At 40.3% G+C, this 19,592-nt stretch overlaps 1 long non-coding RNA gene across 1 annotated transcript; it reads left to right on the forward strand.

The window, feature by feature from the left end:
• The first annotated feature begins 7,250 nt into the window (after positions 1–7,250).
• LOC121847441 lies at positions 7,251–17,845 on the forward strand. Its single transcript, XR_006084301.1, has 2 exons — positions 7,251–11,985; positions 16,960–17,845. It is a non-coding gene; the product is annotated as an uncharacterized LOC121847441 (long non-coding RNA).
• Positions 17,846–19,592: the final 1,747 nt, after the last annotated feature.

Raw genomic sequence — 19,592 nt, forward strand, 5'->3', positions numbered from 1 at the left:
CCGTGGTAAAACTATGATCTGTGAATATATTGACATATTTAGTAAATAAAACCATCAACGTAAATATTTAAAAAGATATTTCACAAACTAAACCATAAACCATGAATATGTACAAATATTTCACAAATATTCACCATTTATATAAGGAGTGGGTCTAATCCTGAATGCTGATTGGTTAAAACCGTATTCCAGCGGTGTGTCTATTTAAGCAATAAGGCAGGAATGGTGTGGTATATGGCCAATATACCAAGGCTAAGGGTTGTTCTTAAACATGACGCAACGCTGAGTGCCTGGATACAGCCCTTAGCCGTGGTATATAGGCAATATACCACAAACCTCCGAGGGGGCTTATTGCTATTATAAACTGGTTACCAACGTAATTAGAGCAGTACAAATAGATGTTTTATCATACCCATGGTATACAATCTGATATACCACGTCTGTCAGCCAATCAGCATTCAGGGCTCGAACCACCCAGTTTCTTAACAAGAAGTTACCACCAGCTAAATCTATGACCCTAAAATGACTATTTACTCTTTTCCATCTGACTGCAATAAAACCACCATAAATCACAAATAAATCTATGATGTGTAATAAATTCAACATAGCTCACAAATAAAACTACAATTTGAACAAATGAAGAAGGATCTGTTTCCCAACACCATCATTACTAAAGTTGCACTTAAATTTCCGGAATTTTGGGAAGTTAATGGGAAGTTAAGCCCGGGAGTTTGAGGAATTTTGGCAATTCTAGGTCTTGTGGCATATTTTGGTTAAACTGTCCCCAATTCAATGGGATTGCAACACTCTGCATGCACACTGCATGCACTTGAACCAAAAAGGTTATCCTATGGGGACAGCCAAAGAACCCTTTTTTCAGAAGTCACCAAATAAATTGGTCCACATGGAAAACTAAAGGCATAGAAACCATAAATTACTTGGTAACAGGAAATAGATTTATTTCCATGACAGAATTAAAAAGTAATTTGGGACTGACCAGGTTAGATAGACAACATTTCTAAATGAAATATTTTAGACAGTAGAGCGACCTTGAGGGAATCTTATTTGAGTCAGAAAAGGATGTTCATATGATAGGGACGATATACAAAACCTTCCAAAGAAAATATCCAACAATGTTTTACAAAAAATATGGAACCAATACTTAAAAATAACTGATGTTAGAACAAGATGGCGTTGGAGCATAACTAATTAGTTGGAGCATAACTAATGAAATTAAAGTTAATTGAGTATATCAATTGTAGAGAATTTTTTATATGAGACAAAATTCACACATTTTACAGCACAACGGTAGAGTCATATCTTAAGTGTAAAACTAACAATGATTCAATAATCCATGCATTCTAGGAATGCTACAAAGTCCAAAAGTTATGGGCACACCTGGAAAGTTGGCTGATAGATTAAAAGTATGTTTACATTGTAATACTTCTATCTGGCTGCATATTTTAAGACATGGCATATGGGGGTGTAGTGAGATACACAATGATTTATTATTGAAATAGCATGGGCGACCGAGAAAATGTGTAAAATGTAAGACCACGTGGCAAACAATAATGCATGCACTAGGGATGGAGGTGTGATCATGCGTGTCTGGGCAGAGGAGATGTACTGTAGTCGTTGTTTGTGTGTGTCTATAAGTTGTTCATATGTGTATGTTTGTATTTGGTGTAAAAAATAAAATAAAAAATGGAAATTAAACATTTACCCACAGAGCCACACTATAAGAAATTATTCTGGGGTGAATTGAAATAGACACTGAAATACAAAACATTAAGAACACCTGCTGTTTCCATTACATAGACTGATCAGGTGAAAGCTATGATCCCGTATTGATGTCACTTTTTAAATCCACTTCAATCAGTGCAGATGAAGGGGGGGAGAAAGGTTAAAGAAGGATTTCTAAGCCTTGAGACAATTGAGACATGGATTGTGTATGGGCAAGACAAAACATTTAAGTGCCTTTGAACAGGGTATGGTAGTAGGTGTCAGGCGCAATGGTTTGTGTCAAGAACTGCAACGCTGCTGGGTTTTTCACACTCAACAGTTTCCGTATCAAGAATGGTCCACCACCCACAGGACATGAAGCCAACTTGACACAACTGTGGGAAGCACTGTAGTCAACATGGGTCAACATCCCTGTTGGGTATAGACTTCATTGACACCTTGTAGACTTCATGCCCTGATGAATTGAGGCTGTTCCGAGGTCAATTATTAGTTATTTTCATTTGACCAAAATAATGTAAATCCAATTTAATATGTTGCTCAAAATCTTTTATGGGGATAACCAATGAGAGTGACAATAGAGTGATTGGAATTATTTGATTTTAATCACCTTGCATTTGCTATCTTGCCACGTGACAGTTTTTAGAGATTTATGGGTAATTCATAACTTTTGACTTTATGATTATATATTGTATGCATGTTTAAAGAAAGAAAATTCTATTTCTATACTATTATTATTATTTTTTGGTATTTGTATAGAATATTAAAACACAATCTACTTGCAGTGAAGCCGCTCAACATTTACATTACATTCGGTCATCTACTGTAACAGACTCCCATCCAGAGCGACCCACAGGAGCAACCAGGGTCAACGCCCTGCTCAAGGGCACGTAGACAGAATAAAATTAAATAATTAAATGCCCCACCCACAAGATCCCCATTCCCCAAGCCCCCATTCCCCAATGCACCAACAACCAACAAAACGAACAAAAGAGAAAAAAGAGAAAGACAAAGGTAAACAGAAAACAACAATGCAAAAAACAAAAGACATCAAGGACATCAAAAATCATAACAGCAAGGCAAAATCAATACATTTGTGTCACCCTGACCTGTTTCACCTGTCTTTGTGTTGTCTCCAACCCCCTCCAGGTGTCGCCCATCTTCCCCATTATCCCCTGTGTATTTATACCTGTGTTCTCTGTCTGTCTGTTGCCAGTTTTGTTTCATGAAACCTACCAGCGTTTTTCCCCTTGCACCTGTCTATTCTAGTTCCTGTTTTCTAGTTTCTCCCGGTTTGGACCTTTCTGCCTGCCCTGAGCCTACCTGCCGCTCTGTACATTTCCACACCACACTGGATTATGGACCCCTGCCTGCTCTGACCCCGAGCCCCAGCATTCTGAGTCCCACCCGGACCCAAACCGCCTCAACACCATGGAGAGGAACTACAATGTGGGGAATTGTGAGCTTCTCACGGTGAAGATGGCGTTGAAGGAGTCTCCACTGGCTGGAGTTGCGGAACATCCTTTCATTGTGTGGACCGACCACAAGAACCTGGAATATCTCCGCTCCTCGGTCCTGGACTCTGGCTTTTGTGCGACAACGCTTTTGGTGGCCTACCATGATGCCTGACGTCAGAACAAGACTCCTCTGCAAGATCTGTCTGGTCTCCTCCTATTTACGTGTGGATGTGCACGTGTGTTTGTTTGAATGAGTGTGTATATGCATGTGTACACGCATACAAACACCTGCGCAAAATCAGCCTCAGGCAAACAAGCATTAGATGTAACACCATTGCCCCTCAGTGTCATTCAAATGTAGTTTTTGTTCTGTTTTGACTTTATTTTTTTAAACGTTATCTTTGACCGTCATTCTATCCCCTGCCCAGCAACTCTACTCCCACTTGTCTCAATTCCACATGTCATGATCGGTATAAGGAGTGGACCAAGATGCAGCGTGGTATGTTTTATCGGGAAGAAAAACTCAAAGAAAAACAATAAAGCGAAAAAAAACTAAACGTGATGCTCAAAGTAGTGCTCACAGGCAACTATACCTTGACAAGATCCCACAAAGCACAATGGGGAAATGGCTACCTAAATATGATCCCCAATCAGAGACAATGATTAACAGCTGCCTCTGATTGGGAACTATACCAGGCAAACATAGATATAACATAGATATATAATTCACCTAGATAACCCACCCTTAATCACACCCCGACCTAACCAACATAGAGAATAAAAAGCTCTCTATAGTCGACACCACATCCCACCACATCCCAACCCTCAACTTCCCTCAGCTGGTGTGGCTCTAGTGGTTAGAGTGTTGGGCCAGTAACTGGAAGGTTGCAAGTTCAAATCCCTGAGCTGACAAGGTACAAATCTGTTGTTCTTCCCCTAAACAGGCAGTTAACCCACTGTTTCTAGGCCGTCATTGAAAATAAGAATTTGTTCTTAACTGACTTGCCTGGTTAAATAAAGATAAAATAAATCCCATATGTCTCTGCTAGCCACCCTCTTCAGATTTCTATGCACCATATATCTTTCAACTATGCAGTGATGATTAACGTACAATTTGAATCTATATAATCAACAGAGTTGAAGCGAAACACTTTTACTAAGAGTAATTAGTAATTGACTGACTGGTCTCTCCAGATCTCCCAACAATGCTATTTCTAGGGTCAATTTAAGATTAATGTTATGCTTTTTCTGCCATTCCTGAAGCTGAGACGAGAACCAGTCTATCTGAGGGCAATACCAAAACAAATGGTCTATTGATTTTGCATCCTCACAACAAAATCTGCAGAGATGCAATGATTGTATGCCCCACATATTTAACATTTTGTCAGTGGCAAGAATTCTGTACAGTGATTTTCCTGAAAAGCACAGAGTCTTGAATCTTGTGTTGTTTAATATATCAACTCTGTACCATGGAATCAGTACATCAAAATATTTCTTCCTAACTATTTTGCAAACTGTATGGCACAGCTGTCAACATCCTGGTCCTCAAATGAAACTGGTATAATTTTCTATTTATGCTATTTTTATTCCTCCACCAGTTTGGATCCTTTATATTGAGCAGACAGACCAGTTCCCTACCTACTTTTGGGGTAACACTGTAATCAATTGGTTGCAATCTTGGATTGAGCAGACCTTCCCATACAATTATGATAACTCCATGAAATAACTCTCCCATTTCAATTTACAATATAATTTAAAAAACAATACAGGTCTTTTATCAACCTGCACATTGTTGTAATATTTGCTCTACAATACAATTTGAAAAAGAGATACTTTGAAAAAGGTTTAATTATGAGACATGGCAATCTGCACTAAGGCAAAAAGGCCATTTTTAAACAATGGATGAGCTTGTTTTAGTAATCTAATTGAGAACCATTTAGGGTTCAAGTAAAACTTTTGAATAAGTGAAGCTTTTAGAGAGAGGTTTAGTGCTTTTATATTTAATAATCTCAACCCACCCAGTTCATATTCGTTATATAGATAGGCATGCTTTATCTTGTCTGGTTTAGCATCCCAGATAAAGCTAAATATATTTTGCTCATATGATTTGAAAAACTAATCATCAGGAGTAGGCAGCGCCATAAGTAAGTGAGTAAACTGAGATATGACTAAGGAGTTATTCAGGGCAATTTATCCATAAATAGACAGGTATTTACCTCTCCATGGTTACAGGAGCTTGTCTATTTTTACTAGTTTTCTATTGAAATTCATTGTGGAGAGCTCATTTATATATTTTGTGATATGAATACCAAGTATGTCTACGTCACCGTCAGTGCATTTTATAGGTAAACTGCAGGGTAATGTAAAAGTTGTATTTTTTTAAACTTCCAGTACGTAATATTGTACACTTATCCTAATTAGGTTTTAGTCCAGAGAGACCAGAAAAGTTATCTAGATCTTCAATGAGACATTGCAGGGATCTAGCTTGCGGACTTAATATAGAATTTGAGTCGTCGGCATACATGGACACTTCTGTTTTTAAGTCTTGGATTTCTAATCCTCTAATGTTGCTATTTGATCAAATTTGAAAATTTGTTTTAATAATAACGAAATCATACTTTCCTGTTGAGTACATGACAGACTACCATTTCTATACAAGTAGTTAAAACAAGCTAATAATAGAGCTTTAAGTATATCAAAAAAGGCTTGGATATACACTACTGTTCCAAATGTCCTTGTTTTTTAAAGAAAAACACATTTTCTGTCCATTAAAATAACACCAAATTTATCAGAAATACAGTGTAGACATGGTTAATGTTGTAAATGGCTATTGTAGCTTGAAACAGCAGCTTTTTTATGGAATATCTACATAGGCCTAAAGAGGTCCATTATTAGCAACTATCACTCCTGTGTTCCAATTAAAAATCATTATTTATAACCTTGTCAACGTCTTGACTATATTTCCTATTCATTTTGCAACTCATTTCATGTATGTTTTCATGGAAAACAAGGACATTTCTAAGTGACCCCAAACTTTTGGACGGTACCTCTACCGGTATGCCATCAAGCCCTGGGGTTTTCCAGACTGAAAGGATTTAATAGCCTCAAAAAGTTCTCTGTTATTTGGATTTCGCACTTATCTTTTTGTATGTTTGTTAATTTTCCTTTTTTTGTATTATTTGGAAAGAATTCCTTACAGTAGTCACCATTCAGAGGGTGAGGATGAGATGGAAAAGAAAATATCTGCTTAAAATATTTAACGTCTTCTTTTTTTATTTTTAGAATTTTACCCCTTTTTAGCTACTATCTTGTCTCATCGCTACAACTCCCGTACGGGCTCGGGAGAGACGAAGGTTGAGAGTCGTGTGTCCTCCGATACACAACCCAACCAAGCCGCACTACTTCTTAACACAGCACGCATCCAACCCGGAAGCACCAATGTGTCGGAGGAAACCCCATGCGCCCGGCAACCCCGTGCATAGGGAGGGGTGGTCATCACGAGGTTTACCTGAGATGGAAAAATACTGAACAACACAATAGCAGGAACTGAGCAACTGTTATAACTAGGGTGTGATACCAGAACAGTAAGAATCTATATATCGACAGAGGGTGGACTCCAAGAAGCGCCAAGAGGCTGGGACTAGCCTGAGCACCTGCGATAGGCTGAGCAAGTCTAAACCACGCTCAGCCTCTACTGTGATAGGCCAACAGATGGGTTGGAACTATGTCTATCACAGTATAAGAACAGCTGTTTACTTACATCCGGTCAATTCTCGGTTAACCCTGCGTGGTGACACATTGAACCCGTATATACGAAAATTGCATTTACAATTTATTGCTTACTTAATAAAAAGTAGACATAGAATAAAATCCGTGACTTAGTGTTCTACTTGTCTTGATACCAGATTCGATTGACGCAACCTTTCAATTGGTGACCTCAACGTGATCTGGTGAAAAGGACGTCGCTGGACATTGGTGTGCCAGCCGATTGGTCAGTACTGTCGTCAGACGGTGTGTCTCACAATATCTGACCGGTCATCTAAAAAGGTAAGCAGATACCTATTGTAATAACTGAAGTTCTGCATATTGGCATTATCCAAAGTTATTTTGTGAGAATACCTGTTTGACGTAAATTACCAAATTATAATTCCCTATACCTAGTATAAAAATATAATAACAATATAGACACAACTGTGGGGAATGCAATTTCAATCGATCATCCCTATTTTGCAATGTGTAAATGAAATGTACTGTATGAGTGGATAGTCAGGGACTACATGTTATGAATGCGAATACATGGAAATAGTCAGGGACTATTAGGGGTAAATTACCATATGATAATGAATGCAATGTACTAGATAGGTCAGGGACCTGTTGGTTTGCATGTGGGTGGGTCGGCGTACCTACTAGTGTGAGTGTGGGGGAACGGCAATATAACAGATAAATACAGGTCAGGGACCTGGGTTATATTGGAAGTAAGATAAGTTCGCCGAGTGACTGTGGTATATTGGGTATTAAGTCAGAGTACTAATACCATGTGTGAATGACCTAAGGTGTTAAAGAAGTGTCGGGGACACAGTTCATATGGAATAATTTACCTAGCGTATGATAGTACATTGAATATTGCAGTCAGGGACGGAATATTCCTAGGGGACCCACATTGCAGATTTGAGTGTGTTGAGAAATAAGGTAGATTTATTTTGCTATTTTAATTAATTTACATGAGTATACACATAGACATATGTACTAAAATGTTATTAGAAATAGAAAAGGTACTAAAAACGTTGAAGTCCACGTATGATTGCAGGTTTGAGTGATTCGAACTGATGTACGTTTGTAAGGTTTGAGTGATTCAACCATGTATGTTTGCAGGTTTGAGTGATTCGAACTGACGTATGATTGCAGGTTTGAGTGATTCAAACTGACATATGATTGCACGTTTGAGTGATTCAAACTGATGTATGTTTGCAGATTTGAGTGATTCGAACTGACGTATGTTTGTAACGTTTGAGTGATTCAACCATGTATGTTTGAAGGTTTGAGAGAGTCGAACCATATGATTGTAGTACATTAGGTATTAAGTCGATGTACTAATACCAAGTTTGTATGACCTTCGGGTAAATAACAGGTGTGAGACCTAGGTTATGTTTTGAAACGGTAAAGGAGAAGTGCACGGTGTTTACTAGACAGTGGCTAGATTGAGACACATTCTAAGGCAGCACACAATTGAACCTGATAATTTCTATTGTATTCAAATTAAAACAAGTAATTGAAATACATTAGACAATGGCTAGTCAGGAGGCAGAGAAGGTGTTGAAAACATTGAAATCAGCATTAGAGACCAATGGAGTAAAAATGGGAACGATTGGAAGAAACAAGGGGAAAAATTATACAGAGAATGAACAGAAGAGGGCAGTATCGCCGCGCCCAACGGCTCCCAGTCGAGGGGGAACCTGGTTAGATATTGGAGACGCTAAAACGGAAAACATATACAACCAATTCGGAGTAGATAGAGAGAATAAGGAGAATCCTCACTGGGGAAAAGCTTGGACCTTTGAATTGTCATATTTTCTGGGAATTGTCTCGGTCCTGGAGTTTGCAAATACAGACAATTATAATAATATCCTTGTTGGCGGGGAAACTCAATCATTTCAATAATGTTAGTGGTTCAGTGGTAAAGTTTTTGCCTTCAACGCGGGAGACTGGGGTTCATATCCCAGCCTTGACATCGATAGACTAAAATTAATTTGGATTGTAATTCAAATATTTATAGGTTTTCCCCGGAAAGATACGGTTGTTAGAGTTTGTTCAAGATATGAACTGAATGTTTTAATAGGTTGTTTGGGTTGAATTGAGAGACTATCTCATTCAAAATAATGGCGAGGCAATTTATATGTAGTACGTTGTGTTTCCCAAATAATCTGCTGGAATAATTATTGAGACTGGAGTCGTATTTAAATAAATGTATCATAGAAGAGAAAGTTACCTAAACCTGATGAATTCTAAGGAATAACGGAGAGATACGATAAAGTTTTGTGCCCATCAGGATGTTATATTTTTTATGAATTGACTGACATACGATATAAATTTAGCAAAGTACATGGTACGTTTCAATTTTGGGGTATAGAAAGTTGGGAAGTTCGGTTGGTTTTACTTTTTCGATAGAATTTAAAGCAGAACTCAATCTGAATAGGGGATATATCTTTGACTAGAGGCAGGTTGATTTACTGCGTCATTACATTGAATACACAATAACGTTCCTCAAATTATGACAGAGAAAATTTGGTTGTGTCATTTAGAGGGAAAACGTGTGCATTATAGCTTTGAGTCACTTTTCAAAAGTGGCTAAAGGTTCCAAATAATTTTTTAAAAAGTAGCTGAATATCGTCAGGATAGTCTGAAAACATGCTAAAAATAGCAACAAAATTGCTAGGCGTTTCATTGGGCTATATTTGGCTATAAGAGGGGGAGGTCGTAAAAAGTTGTGGTAGTTCCCGGTTATTGATTTTTGGTTTGATTGTTTAGGTAACACCAGAGAATTTGAACACGAAGTTAACGTATTCTAAACATTATCTGTAAACATGACCTGTTTTCATTATGGGGAACAATGAAAGGCCCGCAAAGTGGTATTGCTGGCTGGGAGTGTTTTATTTTAAAGGGACAGTGCACGTTTATCACAGTTGTGTGAGTGTAATGGCAGGGTAAAAAGCATTTTGGGGAGACAATTTGGAGAAAGACTGAATGAGTTACATGAAACATCGAGGAAATTTAAAACGATTGATTTGAGGGTATTATTATAATTATTAGGTTTTATTTGTAGTAAATGTTTTGGGTTTAAGGGGATTTCCATGTTCCCAGAGACAAGATATCTTAAAGGGGTACACTCACATATGGAATATTAGGAGTTTTATTTTCTGGGTTTTAATTAAACACGTGAATTCTTTAGATAAAGGGTTCTTTAATATGTCTAATATAGTATGGAACACGACTGTAAAAGGTTGGTACAACCTTTGACCACTATCACGGCTTTCCCTTGTGGTCATATCAGCCTCAGGGGATGGCCATTTGGATAATGAATTTGTGGTCATTTGTGATACTGATTTCAAGGTAAATTAATTATGATGGAGTTTATAGCTCTTGGACATAATTGTAGTTTGAACCACAGAGGAGAAAGTGGAATTGAGACAGGACAAATTATGGGGAGCGGGGGAATAGACTCTAGTGAGGATAAGAAAGAGGTTCAGGATTCTGTCGTAAACACTGTGAAGGTTTCGAATTGGCTACTATTGATTTGGTATTACAACAGGAACAGAAATCCTACTTATCATCGATAATAAATAGGGGAAGACATGGTACATTGAGGTTTGGACAGGACAAATTTTAAGCAAATAGGGCAGGAAAATACATAGATAGAAAAATAGTGATTTTATAAGCATTCAAATTATTTCTGAAAAGAAATAAGTTGCAGTTCTTAGGGATGGTAAATTACTGTAGATAAGGTATCCCACACTATGCAACATATATTAAATTCTTGATGAGACTGATTTTAAGGTTAACCCATGTTATTGTTAGATAAAATACAGTGGACTCCTGAAGAGAGCTCATTAGTACAGAAAGGATATGATATGGTTAGCATTCGTTTGGCTTTATTTGATCATTAGAATATTTTTTATTTAAATAGTATAAAGTGGACAGGGACATATGACATCTGTGGTGATTCAGGATTATTGATAGGATCGAGATGACCTTAATTAACCTATGTAAGGACTTTAGAAATTGCCACCATAGACCATGTTTTTCCCAAAAATCCATGAGTTTAGATAAAGCCAAACAGTGAGGCATTTAGTTAATATTTGGAAACAACACATAGTTGTTACTGACTGTTATGAGAAAAAGAGCTACAGACAGATAGGGGAAAAGGCAGACGGAGGAGCCCTCCCCGCACAGCTGAGACCTTGAAGGTTTGAGAGCAGAGAGGAGAAGGGGAGCCAGGAAATGAGCAAGATAGGCGTGACATAGAATGGGTAGATAACTGTTACTGAGTGGAGTAAAAAGGGGAATGAATGCTTAGTTGGTTTCAGGAACTAAGGTGTTAAACACAGAAACATTGCCCAGAAATTATTCTGCACAATCAGGCCGAAATAGTAGCATCAACTAGTGTCTGTGAAATAAGAAATGAAAGAAAGGTTACTGTTTAAACAGACAAACACATCTACAGGAAGAACATACAAAGCAGCACAGATAACTCTTAAAGTAGATAAGACACTTGACAAAGAATTGATACAGGATAGACATGAATGGACGCCCGAGGGAGAATTGGACATGTGGAGAATGAAAGGGGCGCTCCTACATGATAATGTCAGACAAGGATAATTTACTAATCTTACCTAAGTCATTGTTTAGATATTGCCACAAAGTTGTTACCTGGGCAGAGCCAGGTATCAAAAGGGAGATGGGTAAGTTGTGGTCTAGGATAGGACACTTTGTGGCCTATTGGATAATAAACTAATAAATAAATACAATTCTAGCTAACAAGTAGGCATAGAAGTTGAAGATATAATCAGATAGAACAAATGAGAAACTGTTTGTTAACCAAACCTGTATGTCCAAGATTTTATGCACTACAGGTGAATTACAGGAGAAGGTGATTCACTCAATCCAGCCCCTGGGGAGAATAGACGGGAAGCAGCCCCGTTGGGAGGGGCTATACCAAGTACTCCTGGTGACAGCCTTCGCGGTGAGAATAGCTGATAGAGTTACCTGGGTTCATATCACACACTGCAAAAGGGTAAGACACACTGACACTGTCGAACAATCACAGTGTTAGAGAGGAGAACCGTAACCAACAGGGTTCGGCTGTCATCTCTCTAATGAAGGTTCCCTGATCCAGTCTTTTCCCCACTGTGAGCATTCATAGAAGTGAAAGTGTGGGCTGGCCTCTGGCTGATGATATGTTCTCTGGGAGGGTTTGGAGCTTTACAGGAGTGCTGATTGCTCTGAGCTGTCTTATTGTGGGAACAATATTCCTTGATATACCAGGACCCATCCGAGAATTTAGAAGGTAGTAACGTGATCCATAGTTAGACGATGAGGATTTTGTATTAACCAAGCATAAAAGATCACTTGATCTGGATAAACAGGGAGTGTAGTGAAGGTAAAGGTTTCGGTTGACACCCTAGTGCCATTCCGGGTAGAAGAAGTTAGGGCAGATGATAGCTCTATAGTCAGCCAGAATACAAGCAGAGCCCCTGATAAAGCAGATACTGACCGTGGAGTCGTCCAGAGCCGGTGAGGATAGTGCAGACGAAAGATCTTAAGGAAGTGATTGAGGTGGAAACGGGTTATGGGGATTCTAACCTATGGTTAGAATGGATTCAGTATAAAGCCAGATCAGTAGCGAAAGAAGAATGTTAGGCCTGCGCCACAGCAAAACCTCAGTTGACAACCATTCCCTTTCCATTTGATGGAATTGATCAAATCAAAATCATCAAATCAAATTTTATTTGTCACATACACATGGTTAGCAGATGTTAATGCGAGTGTAGCGAAATGCTTGTGCTTCTAGTTCCGACAATGCAGTAATAACGAACAAGTAATCTAACTAACAATTCCAAAAAACTACTGTCTTATACACAGTGTAAGGGGATAAAGAATATGTACATAAGGATATATGAATGAGTGATGGTACAGAGCAGCATAGGCAAGATACAGTAGATGATATGGAGTACAGTATATACATATGAGATGAGTATGTAAACCAAGTGGCATAGTTAAAGTGGCTAGTGATACATGTATTACATAAGGATGCAGTCGATGATATAGAGTACAGTATCTACGTATGCATATGAGATGAATAATGTAGGGTAAGTAACATTATATAAGGTAGCATTGTTTAAAGTGGCTAGTGATATATTTACATCATTTCCCATCAATTCCCATTATTAAAGTGGCTGGAGTAGAGTCAGTGTCATTGACAGTGTGTTGGCAGTAGCCACTCAATGTTAGTGGTGGCTGTTTAACAGTCTGATGGCCTTGAGATAGAAGCTGTTTTTCAGTCTCTCGGTCCCAGCTTTGATGCACCTGTACTGACCTCGCCTTCTGGATGACAGCGGGGTGAACAGGCAGTGGCTCGGGTGGTTGATGTCCTTGATGATCTTTATGGCCTTCCTGTAGCATCAGGTGGTGTAGGTGTCCTGGAGGGCAGGTAGTTTGCCCCCGGTGATGCGTTGTGCAGACCTCACTACCCTCTGGAGAGCCTTACGGTTGAGGGCGGTGCAGTTGCCATACCAGGCGGTGATACAGCCCGCCAGGATGCTCTCGATTGTACATCTGTAGAAGTTTGTGAGTGCTTTTGGTGACAAGCCGAATTTCTTCAGCCTCCTGAGGTTGAAGAGGCGCTGCTGCGCCTTCCTCACGATGCTGTCTGTGTGAGTGGACCAATTCAGTTTGTCTGTGATGTGTATGCCGAGGAACTTAAAACTTGCTACCCTCTCCACTACTGTTCCATTGATGTGGATGGGGGGGTGTTCTCTCTGCTGTTTCCTGAAGTCCACAATCATCTCCTTAGTTTTGTTGACGTTGAGTGTGAGGTTATTTTCCTGACACCACACTCCGAGGGCCCTCACCTCCTCCCTGTAGGCCGTCTCGTCGTTGTTGGTAATCAAGCCTACCACTGTTGTGTCGTCCGCAAACTTGATGATTGAGTTGGAGGCGTGCGTGGCCACGCAGTCGTGGGTGAACAGGGAGTACAGGAGAGGGCTCAGAACGCACCCTTGTGGGGCCCCAGTGTTGAGGATCAGCGGGGAGAGATGTTGTTGCCTACCCTCACCACCTGGGGGCGGCCCGTCAGGAAGTCCAGTACCCAGTTGCACAGGGCGGGGTCGAGACCCAGGGTCTCGAGCTTGATGACGAGCTTGGAGGGTACTATGGTGTTGAATGCCGAGCTGTAGTCGATGAACAGCATTCTCACATAGGTATTCCTCTTGTCCAGATGGGTTAGGGCAGTGTGCAGTGTGGTTGAGATTGCATCGTCTGTGGACCTATTTGGGCGGTAAGCAAATTGGAGTGGGTCTAGGGTGTCAGGTAAGGTGGAGGTGATATGGTCCTTGACTAGTCTCCCAAAGCACTTCATGATGACGGATGTGAGTGCTACGGGGCGGTAGTCGTTTAGCTCAGTTACCTTAGCTTTCTTGGGAACAGGAACAATGGTGGCCCTCTTGAAGCATGTGGGAACAGCAGACTGGTATAGGGATTGATTGAATATGTCCGTAAACACACCGGCCAGCTGGTCTGCGCATGCTCTGACGGCGCGGCTGGGGATGCCGTCAGGGCCTGCAGCCTTGCGAGGGTTAACACGTTTAAATGTCTTACTCACTTCGGCTGCAGTGAAGGAGAGACCGCATGTTTTCGTTGCAGGCCGTGTCAGTGGCACTGTCTTGTCCTCAAAGCGGGCAAAAAAGTAATTTAGTCTGCCTGGGAGCAAGACATCCTGGTCCGTGACTGGGCTGGGTTTCTTCCTGTAGTCCGTGATTGACTGTAGACCCTGCCACATGCCTCTTGTGTCTGAGCCGTTGAATTGAGATTCTACTTTGTCTCTGTACTGGCGCTTAGCTTGTTTGATAGCCTTGCGGAGGGAATAGCTGCACTGTTTGTATTCAGTCATGTTACCAGACACCTTGCCCTGATTAAAAGCAGTGGTTCGCGCCTTCAGTTTCACACGAATGCTGCCATCAATCCACGGTTTCTGGTTAGGGAATGTTTTAATCGTTGCTATGGGAACGACATCTTCAACGCACGTTCTAATGAACTCGCACACCGAATCAGCGTATTCGTCAATGTTGTTGTCTGACGCAATACGAAACATCTCCCAGTCCACGTGATGGAAGCAGTCTTGGAGTGTGGAGTCAGCTTGGTCGGACCAGCGTTGGACAGACCTCAGCGTGGGAGCCTCTTATTTTAGTTTCTGTCTGTAGGCAGGGATCAACAAAATGGAGTCGTGGTCAGCTTTTCCGAAAGGGGGGCGGGGCAGGGCCTTATATGCGTCGCGGAAGTTAGAGTAACAATGATCCAGGGTCTTTCCACCCCTGGTTGCGCAATCGATATGCTGATAAAATTTAGGGAGTCTTGTTTTCAGATTAGCCTTGTTAAAATCCCCAGCTACAATGAATGCAGCCTCCGGATAAATCGTTTCCAGTTTGCAGAGAGTTAAATAAAGTTCGTTCAGGGCCATCGATGTGTCTGCTTGGGGGGGGGGATATATACGGCTGTGATTATAATCTAAGAGAATTCTCTTGGTAGATAATGCGGTCTACATTTGATTGTGAGGAATTCTAAATCAGGTGAACAGAAGGATTTGAGTTCCTGTATGTTTCTTTCATCACACCATGTCACGTTGGCCATGAGGCATACGCCCCCGCCCCTCTTCTTACCAGAAAGATGTTTGTTTCTGTCGGCGCGATGCGTGGAGAAACCCGATGGCTGCACCGCTTCGGATAGCGTCTCTCCAGTTAGCCATGTTTCCGTGAAACAAAGAACGTTACAGTCTCTGATGTCCCTCTGGAATGCTACCCTTGCTCGGATTTCATCAACCTTGTTGTCAAGAGACTGGACATTGGCAAGAAGAATGCTAGGGAGTGGTGCATGATGTGCCCGTCTCCGGAGTCTGACCAGAAGACCGCTTCGTTTCCCTCTTTTTCTGAGTCGTTTTTTTGGGTCGCTGCATGTAATCCACTCCGTTGTCCTGGTTGTAAGGCAGAACACAGGATCCGCGTCGCGAAAAACATATTCTTGGTCGTACTGATGGTGAGTTGACGCTGATTTTATATTCAGTAGTTCTTCTCGGCTGTATGTAATGAAACCTAAGATGACCTGGGGTACTAGTGTAAGAAATAACACGTAAAAAAACAAAAAACTGCATAGTTTCCTAGGAACGCGAAGCGAGGCGGCCATCTCTGTCGGCGCCGGAAGTTATTTAGTGATAGTTGATAGTGACAACTATAGCCAGGGGAATGGCCAGTATGGTAAAGCTGTTCATGAGGGCAGGGAAGCCGGACAATGACAGTTGCATTGATCTGTGTTATCTGTATCCCCATGTGCCCATTGCATCCAGACTTCCCCCTTTCACAGATTACAGGAGGACATTATTATTGTATGGCTCGCTGCATCACACACTGATGGGACATAGGGGAAGTAAGAACATGCAATAGGACAGAGAATGTTACAACCGACAAGACAATGAGGGACATGACTGGCAGATGAAAGGCCTAGAGTGGAGGTCTACTGGTTTTTGGAGGTGTAAGACTGTACCCTAACCTGCCTACCAATTGGACCGGTAGTTGTGCACTATTGCAGCAAGGCATGCTCTTTACCCTTACCCAGAGCCAGGTAGAAGAGAGAGAAGGAGTGCTCCGTTAGGATCTTACCTGATGAGTTCTGGATTGGAATCAAGCATCTTCTAGTGATAACAGCTACAACTAGGTTGATGGGATGTCAGGATAGAATAGCCTTGGATATGTTACTGGCTGAAAAGGGTGGGGGGGTGTGAGGTTTCCCCCTGGAATAACACAGCTCCAGATGGATCAGTCACCAAGGCCCTGGCAGAGAACTCTGGGGTAGATAATGCTCTAAGAAATTGGTTTGATAGTGTGTTTGGGAAATGAATAAACGTCATGATCACTGTGTTTTGGGCAACCTTCACCTGTGTGACAAAGTTAGTTTTGTGCAGCTGTTGTCTTATTCCTTGTGTGGGAGTTCTCATTTCTAGGACTCTGGAGAAATCGATGACACAACAGATGGTGAGATACGGACCGATTCCAAGCTCTGACCAGTGGAATGATGAATACATGCCCCCAGACCAAGCGGATGGATCCGGCTCCTTCACATACGAGGAGCCTGAGTTGGATGGGGCCATTTTTGATGTTTAGGCATTTTAGGTTGTTTCTTGTTTTGATGTTTAGACTGTTTCTTTGATGAAGATTATAACGAAAATCCTGATAAGAAGAGTTATGATTCTGATGTAGGCCTAGAACAGTCAATGTAATACATATGTTGGTCTTTGTTCGGTTGTATTTGGATAACAAGAGATAGTTCTAATAAAAATAGATGTGTGCTTTTTAATATTTTAATAAAAATAGATGTGTGCTTTTTAACATTCTAATAAAAATAGAGGTGTGATTGGATGTATAATATTTAATCATAGGGTGGATATGTTATGGGATTTTTATGAATAATGACTAAATTATGTATACATTTAACTTAGAACTACAACTAAACAGAATACTACTATGTTACTATATGAATGTATGAATATTATTATAATCATAATACTGAATATAATGTGTGTAGTTTTACTCAAGAATTAGAACAAGGACTTTCTGTTCCTTGTTAGAAACTAATGGAGCCATCGTCAGACCGGCTGGAATACTGTGTTCCTTACAGGTCATTCTGTCCCTACCCAGGGAGGGGAGAGACCTTGGGCTTGTAGTAGAGTGTTTAACAGGTGGCAGACAATGTGAGAAGGCTTGAGAACTATATTGCCATTGTATCTGAGAGGAGGAGAGACATTTATGATGAAATGTGAGGTATATAAACCAATGTACATGGTATTATGACCAGAGCTCTCGGGAATAAATGCTATTGATTAATTTTGAGACTGATCTTTGTCTATTTTATCCAAATAAGAACCTTACAAATTCTTAGAAACGGACCAAGTGTTTTGCTTTGTTACAATTGAATTGGTTAATGAACATATAGAAATTAAATTCATGACCAGAGCTCTCGGGAATAAACGCTATTGATTAAGTTGGAGATGGATCTTTGTCTATTTTATGCAAATAAGAATTCTTAGAAACAGACCAAGTGTTTTGCTTTGTTACAATTTAATTGGTTAAAACCTGTTGACGGGTTAGGGTTCCCTTTTGGGAACGACCCCTCCCCGTTCAGCTGGAACGTGGCGCATGGAACGCAAAAATATTCTTAGAAATATTTAACCTCCACACATTAACAAGTCCAATAGCTCAAATGAAAGATAAACACCTTGTTCATCTAGCCAGCAAGTCAGATTTCTAAAATGTTTTACGGCGAAAACATAGCACATATATTTGTCAAACCACCACCAAAGACACAGCTAATTTGAATAGCCACGTTGAACAAAATATGCAATCAACAACCACAGGATTAAAAGAAAAATAATTCACCAACCTTTTGAAATCTTCATCAGATGACAGTAATAGGACATGTTATACAGTACATTTATGTTTTTTTCAATAATATGCAATTTATATCCATAAATCTCTGTTTACAATGACGCCATGTTCAAAAAATGCTACTCAAATGTCTGGAGAAATGATGATAGCCCCGGCAGATAACGTCAGATAACAAGCAATACACATCATAAACTTTGACTAAATATACATGTTCTACATATAGTTAGAAAGATACACTTCTTCTTAATGCAACCGCTGTGTTACATTTATTTTTAACGTTACAGAATTCGTTCACTAGGCTATAATATGAGACGGCGCTCATAGATTAGCAATATGACTCCGCTATCTTGGAGTCCACAGAAACCCAAAATTAACACATAAATATTCCCTTACCTTTGATGTTCTTCGATCAGAAGACGTGGAATGAGTTATACTCACCAAAAACTGCGTTTGGTTTTCAAGTCTGTGTCTTTAGGTTATCAAACACGACAAATTCCGGTTGAAATGCAGCCAAAGTTCTAGTGGATGCGCATCTAAACTTCAAAATTACATATTATATGTCGACTAAACTGGTCAAACTAAGTGCAGAATCAAACTTTAGCATGTTCTAAACATGCAAAACAATCCTTAGCTCGAACAGACAAACCTACATCGTTTGGTCAATCCTGGAAGAAAGAGAGCTCCGGACCCGACGCGCGCATGAAAGTACATGTATTTTCGCGTGACCCGGAGGTTTCAGCCCGCCAAAAACTCAAGGGAGCGTGCGATTCTCACAATGACAGGCCCCACTGAAAGGGGACATCGCGCTGAAGAGATAGGAACTGTTCCCAGATCCGTAGCTGGTTGGGAAGGGTGGGGGCGATGACGTCAAAGTTGGGCCAACTTTCATGATGACAAGAGAGAGTTTGGGAGAATGGCTGCCCTGAGAGTTCTGCTTTACATACAGACATAATTTGAACGGTTTTAGAAGCTTTAGAGTGTTTTCTATTCAATAATTATTATTATATGCATATATTAGCAATTTTTGACAGATTCTTTTTCTGTTTACTATGGGCACGCAATTCCTCCAAAGGGGGCAGTAGTCAGCCCTATCTTTAACAGGTTTGAACATATAGGAATTAAATTCATCTAACAGATCATCAAGGACAACAACCACCCGAGCCACTGCCTGATCACCCCGCTATCATCCAGA

Source organism: Oncorhynchus tshawytscha, linkage group LG10, assembly GCF_018296145.1.
Source record: "Oncorhynchus tshawytscha isolate Ot180627B linkage group LG10, Otsh_v2.0, whole genome shotgun sequence".
Lineage (NCBI taxonomy): Eukaryota > Metazoa > Chordata > Actinopteri > Salmoniformes > Salmonidae > Oncorhynchus > Oncorhynchus tshawytscha.